The following is a 16957-nucleotide window of genomic DNA, read 5'->3' as shown; positions in this document are numbered from 1 at the left end:
AAGAGGAGACAGTGGACCTTTTAGAGGAGGTTTTTTAGGGTGATGCAGAGATGATGTTCCCATGTGGGGAGGGTCCAATCACCAATCAATCCGTTATGGAATTCAGGCGAAACTACTTTACCCAGAGAGTGGCGAAAATATGGAACTCGCTGCCACAGGGATTGGTTGAAATGCGAGGGAACACCTATCGGGAAAGGATGAACAGCCTGGGTCTCTTTTCTCTTGAAAAGAGAAGGCTGAGGGGTGACCTAATAGAGGTCTTTAAAATGATGAAAGGTTTTGATAGAGTGGATACAGAGAGAGTGTTTCCACTTGTGGGGGAGACCAGAACTAGAGGTCATCAATATAAGATCGTCGCCCAGAAATCCAATGGGGAATTCAGGAGAAACTTCTTTACCCAGAGAGGGGTGAGAATGTGGAACTCGCTGCCACAGGGAGGGGTTGAGGCGAATAGTATCGATGCATTTAAGGGGAGGCTGGATAAACACACGAGGGAGAAAGGAATAGAAGGATGTGCTGAAGGGGTGAGATGAAGAGGGACGGGAGGAGGCTGGTGTGGAGCATAAACACCGGCACAGAGCGGTTGGGCCCAATGGCCTGTTTCTGAGCTGAAAAGTTCTCTGTAATTCTGTGCATACAAGCCCAATCTTGTCTTTACCTACCGAAGGTTCACACATGTATACTTTACAGCAAAGGTCAGTAGATAACAATCAGGAGCCAGGTCCTGGGACCGTTTGCCCTTAAGATAGAGAAGATTAGGAGGAGATCTCTTTCACATAGTCATAATTATGAGGAGTTTTGGTAAATGAAATGAAAAACTATTTCCAGTGGTTAGTGAAACATTTTAAAGGCTGAGGGGAAAGGGTGGGGGAATGGGACTAAATGGACTGGCTCGATGGGCCAAGTAAACTTTGTGTTGTAAAATTCTGTGATAAGAAACATAAAAACATTAGAAATAGGAGCAGGAGTCGGCCATTCAGCCCCTCGAGCCTGCTCCGCCATTCAATAGATCTTCGACCTCAACTCCACTTTCCTCCCCATATCCCTTAATTCCCTTAATATCCAAAAATCTATCGAGCTCTGTCTTGAATATACTCAACGACTGAGCCTCCACAGCCCTCTGGGGCAGAGAATTCCAAAGATTCACCACCCTCTGAGTGATATTATCACTGCCCTCGAGACTTGACTACTCCAATGCACTCCTGGCTGGCCCCCCACATTCTGCCTGACGTAAACTGGAGGTGATCCATAACTCGGCTACCCGTGTCCTAACTCGCACCAAGTCCCGCTCACCCATTACCCCCTGTGCTCGCTGCCCCGTGTCCTAACTCGCACCAAATCCCGCTCACCCATCACCCGCTGTGCTCGCTGCCCCGTGTCCTAACTCGCACCGAGTCCCGCTCACCCGTCACCTCCTGTGCTCGCTGACCCGTGTCCTAATTCACACCAAATCCCACTCACCCATCACCCCCTGTGCTCGCTGCCCCGTGTCCTAACTCGCACCGAGTCCCGCTCACCCATCACCCCCTGTGCTCGCTGCCCCGTGTCCTAACTCGCACCGAGTCCCGCTCACTCATCACCCCCACTGTGCTCGCTGCCCCGTGTCCTAACTCGCACCGAGTCCCGCTCACCCATCACCCCCTGTGCTCGCGGCCCATGTCGTAACTCGCACCGAGTCCCCCTCACCCTCCATGGCCCTCGCCCCTCCCTATCTTTGTAATCCCCTCCAGACCTGAGATGTCTGCGCTCTTTTAAATCTGCCCTCTTGAGCATCCCTGATTATAATTGCTCAACCATTAGTGGCCGTGCCTTCTGATGCCTGGGCCCCAAGCTCTGGAACTCCCTCCCTAAACCTCTCCGCCTTTCTACCTCTCTCTCCTCCTTCAAGACGCTTGTTAAAACATACCTCTTTGACCAAGCTTTTGGTCACCTGGGCTAATTTCTACTTCTGCGGCTCGGTGTCAAATTTTTAGAACATAACGCTCCTGTGAAGCGCCGTGGGACGTTTCACTATGATAAAGGCGCTATATAAATGCAAGTTGTTGTTGCTGTAGCCCTATGGGATCAACTAACAGGACAGACTGTTATCCCAGGCCCCGAGTTGAGGCCCGAAGAAAGGGGAAAGAAATCAGAGATTATTCCCGAGGAAGGATTCCACAAATTGCTTCCCAGTCCCAAAAGGCAAATGAAACAAGATGCCACAAGACCTATTTAACCTCCCGTCTTAGGTTACCCATCCTTCACTAATTTGACTTCCTCAACATAACCCGTTGATCCCAGCGACCATCAAATTCCACACAGCATTTCATCATTTCCACCGGTCCTTATTCTGAAACTTCAAACCCATTCCTAACCCGTCGTCTCATCAGTGCCTGTGCTGCACTGAAAGTTCATCGACCTCTTCACCTGGCAACAGTGTCCGGCACACAGGAGACACAAGGATTTCATTTATATAGCGCCTTTCACGATCGTTTTACTTTTGGAGTGCAGTCACTGTTGCAATGTGGGAAACGCGGCAGCTAATTTTGCGCACAGCAAGCTCCCACAAACAGTAATATGATAATGACCGAGATAATCTGCTTTCGTGATGTTGGCGGAGGGATAAAGCGCTTTTGGGACGTCCTTGAGATCGTGACAGGTGCTACATAAATTCAAGCCTTTCTTTCTTTTCTCTTGGATGGCTCTGTGCCGCACGCTATTGCCAGCTGAAAGGGTTAATGATCTACCAAGGCAGGACACCGGGGAGAACTCCCCTGCTCTTCTTGAAAATAGTGCCCTGGGATCTTTTACATCCTCCCTCGGTTTAACGTCTCATCTGAAATTCGGCCCCTCCAACAGTGCAGCACTCCCTCAGTACTGCCCCTCCGACAGTGCAGCGCTCCCTCAGTACTGCCCCTCCGACAGTGCAGCACTCCCTCAGTACTGCCCCTCCGGCAGTACGGCGCTCCCTCAGTACTGCCCCTCCAACAGTGCAGCACTCCCTCAGTACTGCACCTCCGACAGTGCAGCACTCCCTCAGCACTGCCCCTCCAACAGTGCAGCACTCCCTCAGTACTGCACCTCCGACAGTGCAGCACTCCCTCAGCAATGCCCCTCCACCAGTGCAGCACTCCCTCAGTACTGCCCCTCCAACAGTGCAGCACTCCCTTAGTACTGCCCCTCCGACAGTGCAGCGCTCATCAATACTGCCCCTCCAACAGTGCAGCACTCCCTCAGTACTGCACCTCCAACAGTGCAGCACTCCCTCAGCACTGCCCCTCCAACAGTGCAGCACTCCCTCAGTACTGCCCCTCCAACAGTGCAGCACTCCCTCAGTACTGCCCCTCCAACAGTGCAGCGCTCATCAATACTGCCCCTCCAACAGTGCGGTGCTCCCTCAGTACTGCACCTCCGACAGTGCGGCGCTCATCAATACTGCCCCTCCGACAGTGTGGTGCTCCCTCAGCACTACCCCTCCGACAGCGCAGTACGGCGCTCCCTCAGTACTGCCCCTCTGACAGTGCGGCGCTCCCTCAGCACTGCCCCTCCGACAGTGCAGCACTCCCTCAGCACTGCCCCTCCGAGAGTGCGGCGCTCCCTCAGCACTGCCCCTCCGACAGTGCGGCGCTCCCTCAGCACTGCCCCTCCGACAGTGCAGCACTCCCTCAGCACTGCACTGGGAGTAACAGCCTAGATTTATGTGCTGAAGTCCCTGGTACTCAAGAAAAGAGAATAAGGATTGAACGAAACACAGAATAAGAAGTGATGCGTTTGCAGGACCATTTAGAAAAAATAATGGAGGACCCAAGAAACACCAGCATAAAGAAAAACTTGTGCTTTAATTTATTCATTATATTTCCAGCTGGACCCAATTTCAGGAAAGACCACTTAACCAGGGGAGAGTTCCAAAACACCTGCAAGGAGAGTGATTTATAGTCTCGGTATTTTATCTGGTAAAAGTATGAGACATACTCAGTGCCACATCCTCAGAGCACTGACTTAACACCTCTTAGGTTATGGGTTCAATCCCGACCAACAGCAGCATTTAGACAAACACTGCCAAAGGGATGAGGAACCAGATGTGCTGCCTCCCAATATTGTTTCTTCCCAACGAGCCTTGTCATGGCTGACGAGGTGCAGAGTCATGAGTTCAGGACTGAGATTGTTGGGTTAATTAAATTTCAGAGGGAGGAAGATGATTGACGGAGCTTGGGAGGGACAAATTCTAGACAGCTGTTCAGCGTAGAACTGCACCCAAGTAGGAGAGGTAATGGTTTGTGTAAACCAGACGTGGTACGAATTTAGCAGGTCCAGACCAGGCGAGCTGTCAAGAGAAATTAGCCCCCAAATACTCCTTGCACTGTTTGGTCCTCTTTCTATTATTACGTAGCTCAGTGGACAGCACTCTCGGTGTGGGTTCAAGTTCCACTCCAGAGACTTGAGTACAAAAATCTAGGCTGACACTCTCAGTGCAGTGCTGAGGGGCAGTACTGAGGGAGCGCCGCACTGTCGGAGGGGCGGTACTGAGGGAGCGCCGCACTGTCGCAGGGGCAGTACTGAGGGAGCGCTGCACTGTTGGAGGGGCGGTACTGAGGGAGCGCCGCACTGTCGGAGGGGCAGTACTGAGGGAGCGCTGCACTGTCGGAGGGGCAGTACTGAGGGAGCGCTGCACTGTTGGAGGGGCGGTACTGAGGGAGCGCCGCACTGTCGCAGGGGCAGTACTGAGGGAGCGCTGCACTGTCGGAGGGGCAGTACTGAGGGAGCGCCGCACTGTCAGAGGGGCAGTACTGAGGGAGCGCTGCACTGTCGGAGGGGCAGTACTGAGGGAGCGCCGCACTGTCGAAGGGGCAGTACTGAGGGAGCGCCGCACTGTCGGAGGGGCTGTACTGAGGGAGCGCAACACTGTCGGAGGGGCTGTACTGAGGGAGCACCGCACTGTCGGAGAGGCTGTACTGAGGGAGCGCTGCACTGTCGGAGGGGCTGTACTGAGGGAGCACCGCACTGTCGGAGTGGCTGTACTGAGGGAGCGCCGCACTGTCGGAGCTGCTGTCTTTCGGATGAGACGTGAAACCGAGACCCTGTCTGCCCTCTCCAGTGGGCATGTGCGTACTTTATGCCCGCCATGTCGGGGGTTTATTTAGCTTGTTGGCCAAAGGCTGGCGCTGTGCGGCGGAACCTATGGGCCACAATCTCAAGCAATGGCAGTTACTCAAGTCGGAGGATGCGAGCCTCTGCAGGAGGTGGTGTTTGTGCTGATGGTAACTGGGACTGGAGGGGTCATCATCGACAGATGAATTCCTGATGCCACTGTGCACGTTTGAAGACATTAAAGGATTTATTTTCGCCAGGAGTACTGATGGCGAGACTCGCTCTGTACCTCACCTCAGCAAAAATTGTTTCCTAAGTAGCGTAGGCGACAGAGAAATGTTTTTAAGCTTTCATCTCAAGTCAACGGGTCTTAACCCATGACCTAAGAGAAAGCAAAATGATTAAAGCTACATTCCAAGCTCTCGTTCCAGCCACAAAGAATGGCAGCAACACATGATAGATAACTGAACACACTGTCCGCATTCCCCTACAATCAACCTTTCCCTTTTATGATGCTTTTTGAGATGAGCCGTACAGAAATCTCTTGCTCGAATTCTTTCCAATGTGTTAAAACTTACTAACAACCTCCAGAAAATTCAGCTCATCCAAAACTTGGCTCCCGTATCCTGACTCGCGCCAAGCCCTGCTCACATAAGAACATAAGAAATAGGAGCAGGAGTCGGCCATTTGGCCCCCCGAGCCTGCTCCGCCATTTAATAAGATCATGGCTGATCTGATCTTGGCCTCAACTCCCCTTCCCCGCCTGCTCCCCATAACCCTTCCCGCCCGTATCACTCAAAAATCTGTCTATCTCCACTTTAAATATAATCAATGACCCAGCCTCCACAGCTCTCTGGGACAAAGAATTCCACAGATTCACCACTCTCTGAGAGAAGAAATTCCTCCTCATCTCAGTTCTAAATGGGTGACCCCTCACCCATCACCCCCTGTGCTCGCTGCCCCGTGTCCTAACTCGCACCCAGTCCCGCTCACCCATCACCCCCTGTGCTCACTGCCCTGTGTCCTAACTCGTGCCAAGTCCCGCTCACCCATCATCCCCTGTGCTCGCTGCCCCGTGTCCTAACTCGCACCCAGTCCCGCTCACCCATCACCCCCTGTGCTCACTGCCCTGTGTCCTAACTCGCACTGAGTCCCGCTCACCCATCATCCCCTGTGCTCGCTGCCCCGTGTCCTAACTCGTACCAAGTCCCGCTCACCCATCATCCCCTGTGCTCGCTGCCCTGTATCCTGACTCACGCCAAGCCCTGCTCACCCATCACCCCCTGTGCTCACTGCCCTGTGTCCTAACTCGTACCAAGTCCCGCTCACCCATCACCCCCTGTGCTCACTGCCCTGTGTCCTAACTCGTACCAAGTCCCGCTTACCCATTGCCCCTTGTGCTCACTGACCTACATTGGCTCCCGGTTCAGCAATGCCTCGATTTCAAAATTCCCATTCTAGTTTTCAATCCCTTCATGGCCTCGCCCCTCCCTATCTCTGTAATCTCCTCCAGCCCCACAACTGTCTGAGATCTCTGCACTCCTCAAATTCTGCCCTCTTGAGCATCCCTGATTATAATCACTCAACCATCGGTGGCCGTGCCTTCTGTTGCCTGGGCCCCAAGCTCTGGAACTCCCTCCCTAAACCTCTCCGCCTCTCTTTCCTCCTTCAAGATGCTCCTTAAAACCAACTTCTTTGATTAAGCCTTTGGTTATCTGTCCTAATATCTTAATATAGGGGGTATGGTAGCATAGTGGTTATGTTACTGGGCCAGTAATCCATAGGCCTGGACTAATAATCCTGAAACATGAGTTCAAATCCCACCATGGCAACTGCGGGAACTTAAATTCGGTTAATTAAATAAATTTGTAATAAAAATGCTAGTGTCAGTAATGGCAACCATGAAATTACCAGATTGTTGTAAAAACCCACCTGGTTCACTAATGCCCCTTCAGGGAAGGAAATCTGCTGCCCTTACCCAGTCTGGCCTATATGTGACTCCTGACCCACAACAATGTGGTTGGCTCTTAACTGCCCTCTGAAATGGCCCAGCGAGATACTCAGTTGTACCAAAAATCCCTAAGTCAGCGTAGGTGGGAGCACCTTCACCTCACGGACTACAGCGGTTCAAGAAGGCAACTCACCACCACCAGATATATTCAAAAAGGAGTTAGATGTGGCCATTACGGCTAAAGAGATCAAGGGTATGGAGAGAAAGCAGGAATGGGGTACTGAAGTTGCATGATCAGCCATGATCACATTGAATGCTGGTGCAGGCTTGAATGGCCTACTCCTGCACCTATTTTCTAAGTTTCTCGAGGGCAATTAGGGATGGGCAATTAATGCCGACCTTGCCAGCGATGCCCACATCACTTGCGCAAATAAAAAAAAAACGCAGCTCGGTGATTATGGGATGTTTTTCTATCTTAAGATGCTACATAAATGGAACTTTATTCTTAAAATAAAACAAGAGTCTTAGCGTCAGGACTACTTTAAAAAGAAAATTTTAAATTTATTATGTTTATGCATGTTAATATATCTTGTCTTTTTCTGCTTTTTTTCCCCGAAGTATTTGATGTTCTCAGTGAAGCTGATTTGAAAGAGTTTATAACTCAGGCAATTTGAAGGACTTAATTTACAGGGCACAGTTAAAATGATCCCCAAAGTACTTGGATTAATGTCTGTATCTGTGCCGATAGTAATTCCGTTTCTTCTCCCTGCCACTCACACTCACTCCTCCATGCTGTTTTTTCAGTTAATATGATCAGAGCTCCAACTCGCAACGGATATAGAGACAAAAGAAATGCTTCCAATGTTTATTGCACCAGTCTCACTATCCTTCCTTTTCTCAGAGTCCTTGCGAGGGTTTACAATCCCGTCATACCTTTCCCAAGCAGCTATTATAATCAGGCATTAGTTTTTCTAGCCCTAATCCCAAGGTTTCTGAGAACAATTATACCGTCACTGAGATCAACGCGATCGAGGGACTGAATGCCCGATTGTAACTTCACCACACGGACTGCAGCGGTTCAAGAAGGCAGCTCACCACTACCTTAGCAAGGGCAATTAAGGATGGGCAATAAATGCCGGCCTTTGCCAGCGACAACCACATCCCAGGATTTCATTTTTTTTTAAAGTACCCTCATATCTAAACATCGATGGATATGAACTATTGGCTTTTGCACTGTGTTTGCTGTAATTTTATTTTGCAGATTTCAAGAAAGAAAGACTTGCATTTTTATAGCACCTTTCATGACCACTGGATGTCTCAAAACGCTTAACAACCAATTGTTGTAATGTGGGAAATGCAGCAGCCAAGTTGCGCACAGCAAGCTCCCACACACAGCAATTTGATAATGACTGGATAATCTGTTTTTGTTATGTTGATTGAGGGATAAATATTGGCCCCAGGACACTGGGGAGAACTCCCGTGCTCTTCTTCGAAATAGTGTCGCAGGATCTTTTACATCCACCTGAGAGAGCAGACGGGGCCTCGGTTTAACGTCTCATCTGAAAGACAGCACCTCCGACAGTGCAGCGCTCCCTCAGTACTACCCCTCTGACAGTGCGGCACTCCCTCAGTACTGCCCCTCCAACAGTGCAGCACTCACTCAGTACTGCCCCTCCGACAGTGCAGCGCTCTCTCCGTACTGCCCCTCCGACAATGCAGCGCTCCCTCAATACTACCCTTCCGACAATGCACCGCTCCCTCAGTACTGCCCCTCTGACAGTGCAGTGCTCCCTCAGTATTGCCCCTCCGACAGTGCGGCGCTCCCTCAGTACTGCCCCTCCGACAGTGCGGCGCTCCCTCAGTACTGCCCCTCCGACAGTGCGGCGCTCCCTCAGTACTGCCCCTCCGACAGTGCGGCGCTCCCTCAGTACTGCCCCTCCGACAGTGCGGCGCTCCCTCAATACTGCCCCTCCGACAGTGCGGCGCTCCCTCAGGACTGCACTGGGATTGTCAGCTTAGATTTATGTGCTCAAGCCCCTGGAGTGGGACTTGAACCCATAATTTTCTGACTCCGAGGTGAGCGTGCTGCCCATTGAGCCACGGCTGACTGATTGAGCTAAGTGTGTCTGAGAGAAAGAAGGTTCTTGTTTTTTGTTGTGTGTGTGTCAGTTTAAACCTGGGAGCTGCACGTCGCAGGCTTGGTATTGCAAACTTTGCCCCTGCGTGACCTCCATTCATCTTCCAGCCTACAAGCCAACAGATTGGGGTGTGGCCGGGGAGGCAGATCAACGCTTTGCTGAGCAACTTAAATATACAGCCTTCAGACACGTTCAAATGGAATGTGACTGGTGGGGGGGGGTGGTGTACAGTCAACCGGGCTCTGTGACTCAGCCAGTCTGAGTTCGACTCAGACGAGTGATTGGGTCGGCGGAAGCTATGGGAAAAATGATTTCTTGGTCCGAGCGTGTAGATATTGAAGGGCCTCCCAACAATTGGCTTGATACACACACAGACATACACACACACACACGCACACGTGTCCTGCATTCTGTCTGGGGACGCCCTCCAGCTGTGAATAATGCTCTTCTCTCCATCAGTAAAGCTGGTAGCTATTTAAACTCAAACACTGCCCCCCCCGCAGTGCGCCCCCATTAGCCTTTAAGCAGGCAGTTCCACAATTGATGCACATGTACACTCGCTCCTGAGTCCGACGCTTGTGGGCTCAAGTCCCACTCCGGAGACCTGAGCACATAAAAGGGGGGGGGAAGGACTGTGATAGGGCGGAAGGCAGGAGTGGTCAAATGGTGCAAGGCCAAAAGAGGGGGCGGTGATGGGACAAGTGAAGAAAGAATAGCTGGGTCCAGAGGAGGTGTAACGAGCTGCAGAATTTCCAAACGAAAATGGGAACGGATGTTCGGATTTAAATACAGATGCCTTCCTTTGACAATTGGGACCATATGAGGTAATTCAGTAGAACATGTTCAGAACTATTTCAGGAAAAACACTTAAGTGCAAAAAATATGACGAAGGACAGAATTTAATCTGCTAAATTGGACTGATTCCCAATTCTCCATTGCAAAAGGGTTCCTCTTGTTTTATAAGCGATACCTTTATTCTTGGCTTGCTGCAGCTTACTCCATGTGTGGCTAACTTTTCCTTGGTGAACTCCCATTCTCACGCGTTGCCCAACCCACACTCTCCTAACCTCCCCCACTCCCCTTCCTCTTTCAGCTTTCCTCACTGTTTCTATTCGGTAATGTCTCTCCGCCTGTCAGTCTGGGAGTCTCGCTGTGCCATAAGCACCTCTGTGTTTTGCTTTCCCTCCGTGTTGTTGTTTGTTGGTCCCTCCCATTGATGGATGGAAAGTGTTTACACAGCTGGGCACCTTATGGGTTATCATTGGCAAACTCGAGACTAATTTTTAAAAATGATTTGCACAGAAGAGGTCCCTCTTTTCCTTCTTGGTGCAAGAGTTGCACAGAATTCTACGCAACCTTTAAATGTTTGAATTTATAGAATTATAGAATGTTACAGCACAGAAGAAGGCCATTCAGCCCACTGTGTCCATGCCACCTCTTTGGTACAACTATCCAATTGGTTCCTATCCCCTGCCCTTTCCCCACAGCCTTGCTAATTTTTTTGCTTTTTAAGTATTTATCCAGTTCCTTTTGAAAGTTACCAATCAATCCGCTTCCTCCATGCGGAGAGGATGTTTCCCCCTCGTGGGGGAACCTAGAACTAGGGGGCATAGTCTCAGAATAAGTGGTCGCCCATTTAAAACGGAGATGAGGAGGAATTTCTTCTCTCAGAGGGTCGTGAATCTGTGGAATTCTCTGCCCCAGAGAGCTGTGGAGGCTGGGTCATTGAATATATTTAAGGCGGAGATAGACAGGTTTTTGAACGATAAGGGAGTCGAGGGTTATGGGGAGCGGGCGGGGAAGTGGAGTTGAGCCCAAGATCAGATCAGCCGTGATCTTATTGAATGGCGGAGCAGGCTCGAGGGGCCAAAAGGCCGACTCCTGCTCCCAGTTCTTACGTTCCTCACCCTTTCAGGCAGCGTATTCCAGATCTTAATAACTCGCTGTGTAAAACAAATGCTCCTCATCTGCACCCTGGCCCATGTGATACTGATCTTAAAACTGATAACTCTGGTTATCAACCCTTCTGCCAGTGGAAACAGTTTCCCCCGGTCTACTCTATCAAAACCCTTCATAATTTTGAACATCTCTTTTAAATCTCCCCTTCACCTTCTCTGCTCCATGGAGAACGATCCCAGCTTCTCCAGTCTCTCCATTCACTGAAACTTCCCAACACCAAGTACCATTCTGTTTCTCTCTCTCTCTCTACAGAGGCTGACTGCCCTGCTGAGTGTTTCCTGCATATTCTGTTTTTATTTGAAGGCAGCTGTACGCGCATTTGCATCTCAACCATCCCTGTCATCATCATAGGCAGTCCCTCGAGTCGAGGATGACTTGATTCCACGCCAAATACTTCACAGGTGTTTCAATGAAGGACCTAATATTCCGGATCCCGAACTACATCCTGAAGGGTGGAAGATGCCTGTGCGTGGATTTTTTTAACGTGGGGTGGCCGTTGCACACCAGCCACCACACGGGCTTGACAGAGCTAGGTCTTGGTCCAGTGGCGAGGGTTAACCAGGACGACTGGAGGCCAGCTCTGCTGCACGGACCCAGTGCGCTCACATATCGCAGTGTGGGCTGGGCCCGTGCTGCCCCCTGGGCCCTCGCCTCTTCTGAGCCCCGATCACGTCCCTCTACAATCACTTGTCGCTCCCGTGCTCCGACCCTGCCGCTCCTGCTGTACCTGCCCACGCTCCAATCACCGACCTGGATCTTGGTGACGTCCAATCCAGTTGCCCTCTTCGCTGTCGTTGCTCTCCTGCTCCAACGCGTGCTGCTCCCTGTATCCCTGTATCCATGCTTCAAATCTCCTGACGTAACTGCCGAGCTGCTGGATCTATTGCCTTGTGTGAAACTGAGCAGAAAATTCCCGTTTCGGATGCCCCCAAAAGTTTGTCACCATCCTCCGCCTGCTCCACGACGACATGCAGGCCGTGATCCTTACCAACAGATCCACCACAGACCCAATCCACGCCCGGACCGGGGTCAAACAGGGCTGCGTCATCGCCCCAACCCTCTTCTCAATCTTCCTCGCTGCCATGCTCCACCTCACAGTCGACAAGCTCCCCGCTGGAGTGGAACTAAACTACAGAACCTGTGGTGCTTTGTACGACTCTGGGCACCGATCCTACATGGCTCGAGATGGACAACAAACCACAATTGGACACTCCAAGCCCCGAGGGGTGGGCTTCAACACACATGCCAAAACTGAAAGTAAAATAAATGAAAGAACTTGCATTTATGTAGTGCCATACACATCCTCGGGACATCCCAAAACGCTGAAGTACTTTTAAAGCACAGTCACTGTTGTAAACCAGGAGTCAAATTGAGCACATCAAGCTCCCACAAACAGCAATGCGACAATGGCCAGATAATCTGTTTTAGATGTCAGATGAGGGATAAATATTGTCCAGGACAGCAGGGAGAACTCCCCTGCTCTTCATCAAAAGGGATCTTTTCATCCACCTGAGAGGGCAAATGGGTCTGGATTTCATCAGTTGTCTTGAAGCAATTAGACAAACAGGAATGTCACGCTGGTGTATGTTGCCAATGTGCTCCTGGGAAATATATATGGTCAGTGCGGCAATGGGTATTGTATTAAAGCTCCTCTGCACTGCCACATTAATGTATCTCAGAAATGTACTCCCCTGTACACTACTCAGTTTAACATCTCATCTGAAAGATGGCCCCTCTGACACTGCAGCACTCCCTCAGTACTGCCCCTCCGACAATGCAGCACTCCCTCAGTACTGCACTGGGAGTGTCAGTCTAGATTTTTGTGCTCAAGACCCTGGAGTGGGACTTGAACCCACAACCTTCTGATTCAGAGGCAAGTGTGCTGCCCACTGAGCCCCGGCTGTACATACACTGCTTGTTGCCATTGGCGAGGATACACAGGAAACTATAATCGGCTAAATAGGAGGGCGTTTCATATGGGAAGACTTTTTTTTTGAGAAGTGGGTTTTAATTAAGTGGGAGTTCCTTATTTGTTAATTGCTCGGGCTAAAAACCTGAAGAACATCAGATTTCTAAATATATCTGGGAATCAGCAAGCAATGGGCAACATCAGCATTCAAAATCTGATTGAAGAGATTGGCTGGGTCTTTCATTTTATAAACACTCCCTCTGTTCTGGGGTCTCTCCTCCCAGCTTGATATTCCGATGTCCTGCTCAGATCAGTAACTTGCACAAAATCTACTTTTGAAACAAAACCAGACAGCGCTGATCGCCATCTGGAAGAGAATGACAGGGACATCATCAAGGTCCGGGTCGCGGGCAGATACAGCAGGAGCGGCGAGATCTGGATGAAGGGTCAGTGAGAGACTGTAGAAGGACGTGATCGGGGCCCAGAAGAGACGAGGGCTCAGGGCCAGCACGGGCCAGCCCGCACTGGGTCCGTGCAGCAGAGCAGGTCTCCAGTCGTCTTGGTTAACCCTTGCCACTGGACCAAGACCTAGCTCTGTCAAGCCCGTGTGGTGGCTGGTGTGCAACGGCCACCCCACGTTAAAAAAATCCACCCACAGGCATCTTCCACCCTTCAGGATGTAGTTCAGGATCTGGAATATTAGATCCTTCATTGAAACACCTGTGAACTCATCTTTTTTTGGCGTGGAAGCAAGTCATCCTCGCCTCGAGGGACCGCCTATGATGATGATGATGATGATTGAATCTACCCTGTGCAAGTCTCCCGCAAGGCCATTGTGCCTTTCCACTCGCGTTGCCAACTCTGGTTGGGCGCATTCCTGGAGGTTACACCACAGGGCCGCCCACCTCTAACCTCTGACCTCTAACCTGGCCCGCACTCCTGCCCTGCCATTGGCCTCCCAACATGTCCATCCTCACAGGGCCCCGCCTTCCTGCACCAATTGGATAATGAAGAGACGAGACTATTCGATTGGATGATTCTGGACCGTCAGTCAAACAGCCTTTTTTTTTAACCCATCCGCCGATATTTTTCAAACTATTAAACAAAAGTGTGCAAAGCAAATGTAAATGAAGCCATTACTGGAGGTGTTCGGGCCACGGTCGGTTAGGTGTGAGAGGAACTGAGCTGAACAACAGAAGGGAGGGGCTTGGGGAGGACGATGATGGTCAGCCGGGTCAAAGGCTGCAGAGAGGTCAAAGAGCACAAGGCGGAAAAATGGACCACACAGTCACAGACAAGGCGTGTGAATCGTTTAGGGTTGTTTTGATGCTGTGGAAGTGATGGAAACGTAATCAGAGTCATTCAAACAGGAAGTTCTGGGAGAGATGGACAGGGTTTTTGGGAAGAATATATATTGTATGTTACCAAAGTGCTCCTATGTATTGTATGTCGCCAGTATACTCCTGCATTATACATAATCAGTCTTCTCCTACTATATTGTAGATGGTCAGTGTGCCAATGGGTATTGTATTTGTTATGTATAGAGGTACTGTTATGTATGCATAGAAACATAGAAACATAGAAAATAGGTGCAGGAGTAGGCCATTCGGCCCCTTGAGCCTGCACCACCATTCAATAAGATCATGGCTGATCATTCCCTCAGTATCCCTTTCCTGCTTTCTCTCCATACCCCTTGATCCCTTTCGCCGTAAGGGCCATATCTAACTCCCTCTTGAATATATCCAATGAACTGGCATCAACAACTCTCTGCGGTAGGGAATTCCACAGGTTAACAACTCTCTGAGTGAAGAAGTTTCTCCTCATCTCACTTCTAAATGGCCTACCCCTTATCCTAAGACTGAATCCCCTGGTTCTGGACTTCCCCATCATCGGGAACAATCTTCCCGTATCTAACCTGTCCAGTCCTGTCAGAATCTTATAAGTTTCTATGAGATCCCCTCTCATCCTTCTAAACTCCAGTGTATAATGGTCCAGTTGATCCAGTCTCTCCTCATATGTCAGTCCCGCCATCCCGGGAATCAGCCTGGTGAACCTTCGCGAGTGAACTCTAGGCAACCTGTATCACACTGCCATCAGAGAGCCTACATGTTGGAGTCCCAAGGGATCCCAGCATCCCTTGGGAGCACTGTATATAAGCAGGCCTCCCATGCTGTAACAATCCTCTGGAGTTTGAATAAAGGAGCTAAGGTCACACTTACTCATGTCTACAGTACTGTTACATTACTTTAGTCTGAACATAACAGTATTAACTTGAGTATTGGCACTGCCCCATTAATGTATCTCAGAAGTGTACTCCCCGGTACAACAGCTTGATATTCCTGTTTATCAAAGTGTCTCATAAGAACATAAGAACATAAGAAATAGGAGCAGGAGTCGGCCATTCGTCCCCTCGAGCCTGCTCCGCCATTCAATAAGATCATGGCTGATCTGATCTTGGCTTCAGCTCCACTTCCCCACCCGCTCCCCTTATCGTTCAAAAATCTGTCTATCTCCACCTTAAATTTATTCAATGACCCAGCCTCCACAGCTCTCTGGGGCAAAGAATTCCAAAGATTCATGACCCTCTGAGAGAAGAAATTCCTCCTCATCTCGGTCTTAAATGGGCGGCCCCTTATTCTGAAACTATGCCCCCTAGTTCTAGAGGGGAAACAAGAGTTGTCTCGACACAACTGATGAAATCTATACCCATCTTTTTGCTCTCTTTGTTTGAGAATGGTGGATTAGCATCAATTGAGGGAGAGACATCCCTGACTTATTTATCTTTAGGATACTTAGTACAAATTGAGAAATGCTGCCCCGTGTCCTAACTCGCACCGAGTCCCGCTCACCCATCACCCCCTGTGCTCGCTGCCCCGTGTCCTAACTTGATCCGTGTCCTGCTCACCCATCAGCCCCTGTGCTCGCTGCCCCATGTCCTAACTCGCACCGAGTCCCGCTCACCTATCAACCCCTGTGCTCGCTGCCCTGTGTCCTAACTCGCACCGAGTCCCACTCACCCATCACCCCCTGTGCTCGCTGACCCTGTGTCTTAACTTGCACCGAGTCCCGCTCACCCATCACGCCCTGTGCTCGCTGACCGTGTCTTAACTCGCACCGAGTCCCGCTCACCCATCACCCCCTGTGCTCGCCCACCTACATTGGCTCCCAGTCTGGCAACAGCTCTGTTTCAAAATTCTTATCTTTGTTTACAAATCCCTCCATGGCCCTCGCCCCTCTGTATCTCTGTAATCTCCTCCAGCCCCACAACCCCCCGAGATGTCTGCGCTCCTCCGAATCTGGCCTCTTGTGCATCCCTGATTTTCATCGCTCCACCATTGGCGGCCGTGCCTTCACCCTATACTCTGGAATTCCCTCCCTAAATCACTGCGCCTCTAACCCCCTCTCCTTCAAACTTATGTTTTTGACCAAGATTTTGGCCATCTGCCCATATATCTCCTTAAGTGGCTCGGTGTCAAATTTTGTCTGATAACGCTGCTACATTCTACCTTACAACAGCGACTACACTCCAAACGTACTTCATTGGCTATAGAGCGCTTTGAGACGTCCGGTGGTCGCGAAAGATGCTATATAAATGCAGGTTTTTCTTTTCTTTGCCTGTGAAGCACCTTGGGACGTCTTACTACGTTAAAGGCGCTATATAAATATAAGTTGTTGCAGAAGTATACATAGAAATAAATTGAATGATAAATTAACATTCACCTGGTGAAATTCACATGAGTGGACCCCTGGGATTCACTTGCAGACCCCCTAAAATCCGTCAACTCCAGTTTGAGAACATGTGTGTTAAAGACAGCCTTGTGTGGGTGAGGTTCAGCCCAGCTAATCAGTCAATGAAAATACTCTACTGTATAAATTGCTACCTACGTTACATAACGCTTCATAATTAACCGCAAATGTGGAAGGGACAACTGG

This window comes from Pristiophorus japonicus, chromosome 24 (assembly GCF_044704955.1).
Source record: "Pristiophorus japonicus isolate sPriJap1 chromosome 24, sPriJap1.hap1, whole genome shotgun sequence".
Taxonomy (NCBI): Eukaryota; Metazoa; Chordata; class Chondrichthyes; family Pristiophoridae; genus Pristiophorus; species Pristiophorus japonicus.
The sequence above is the reverse complement of the archived record's forward strand: the minus strand, read 5'-3'. Positions refer to the sequence as shown.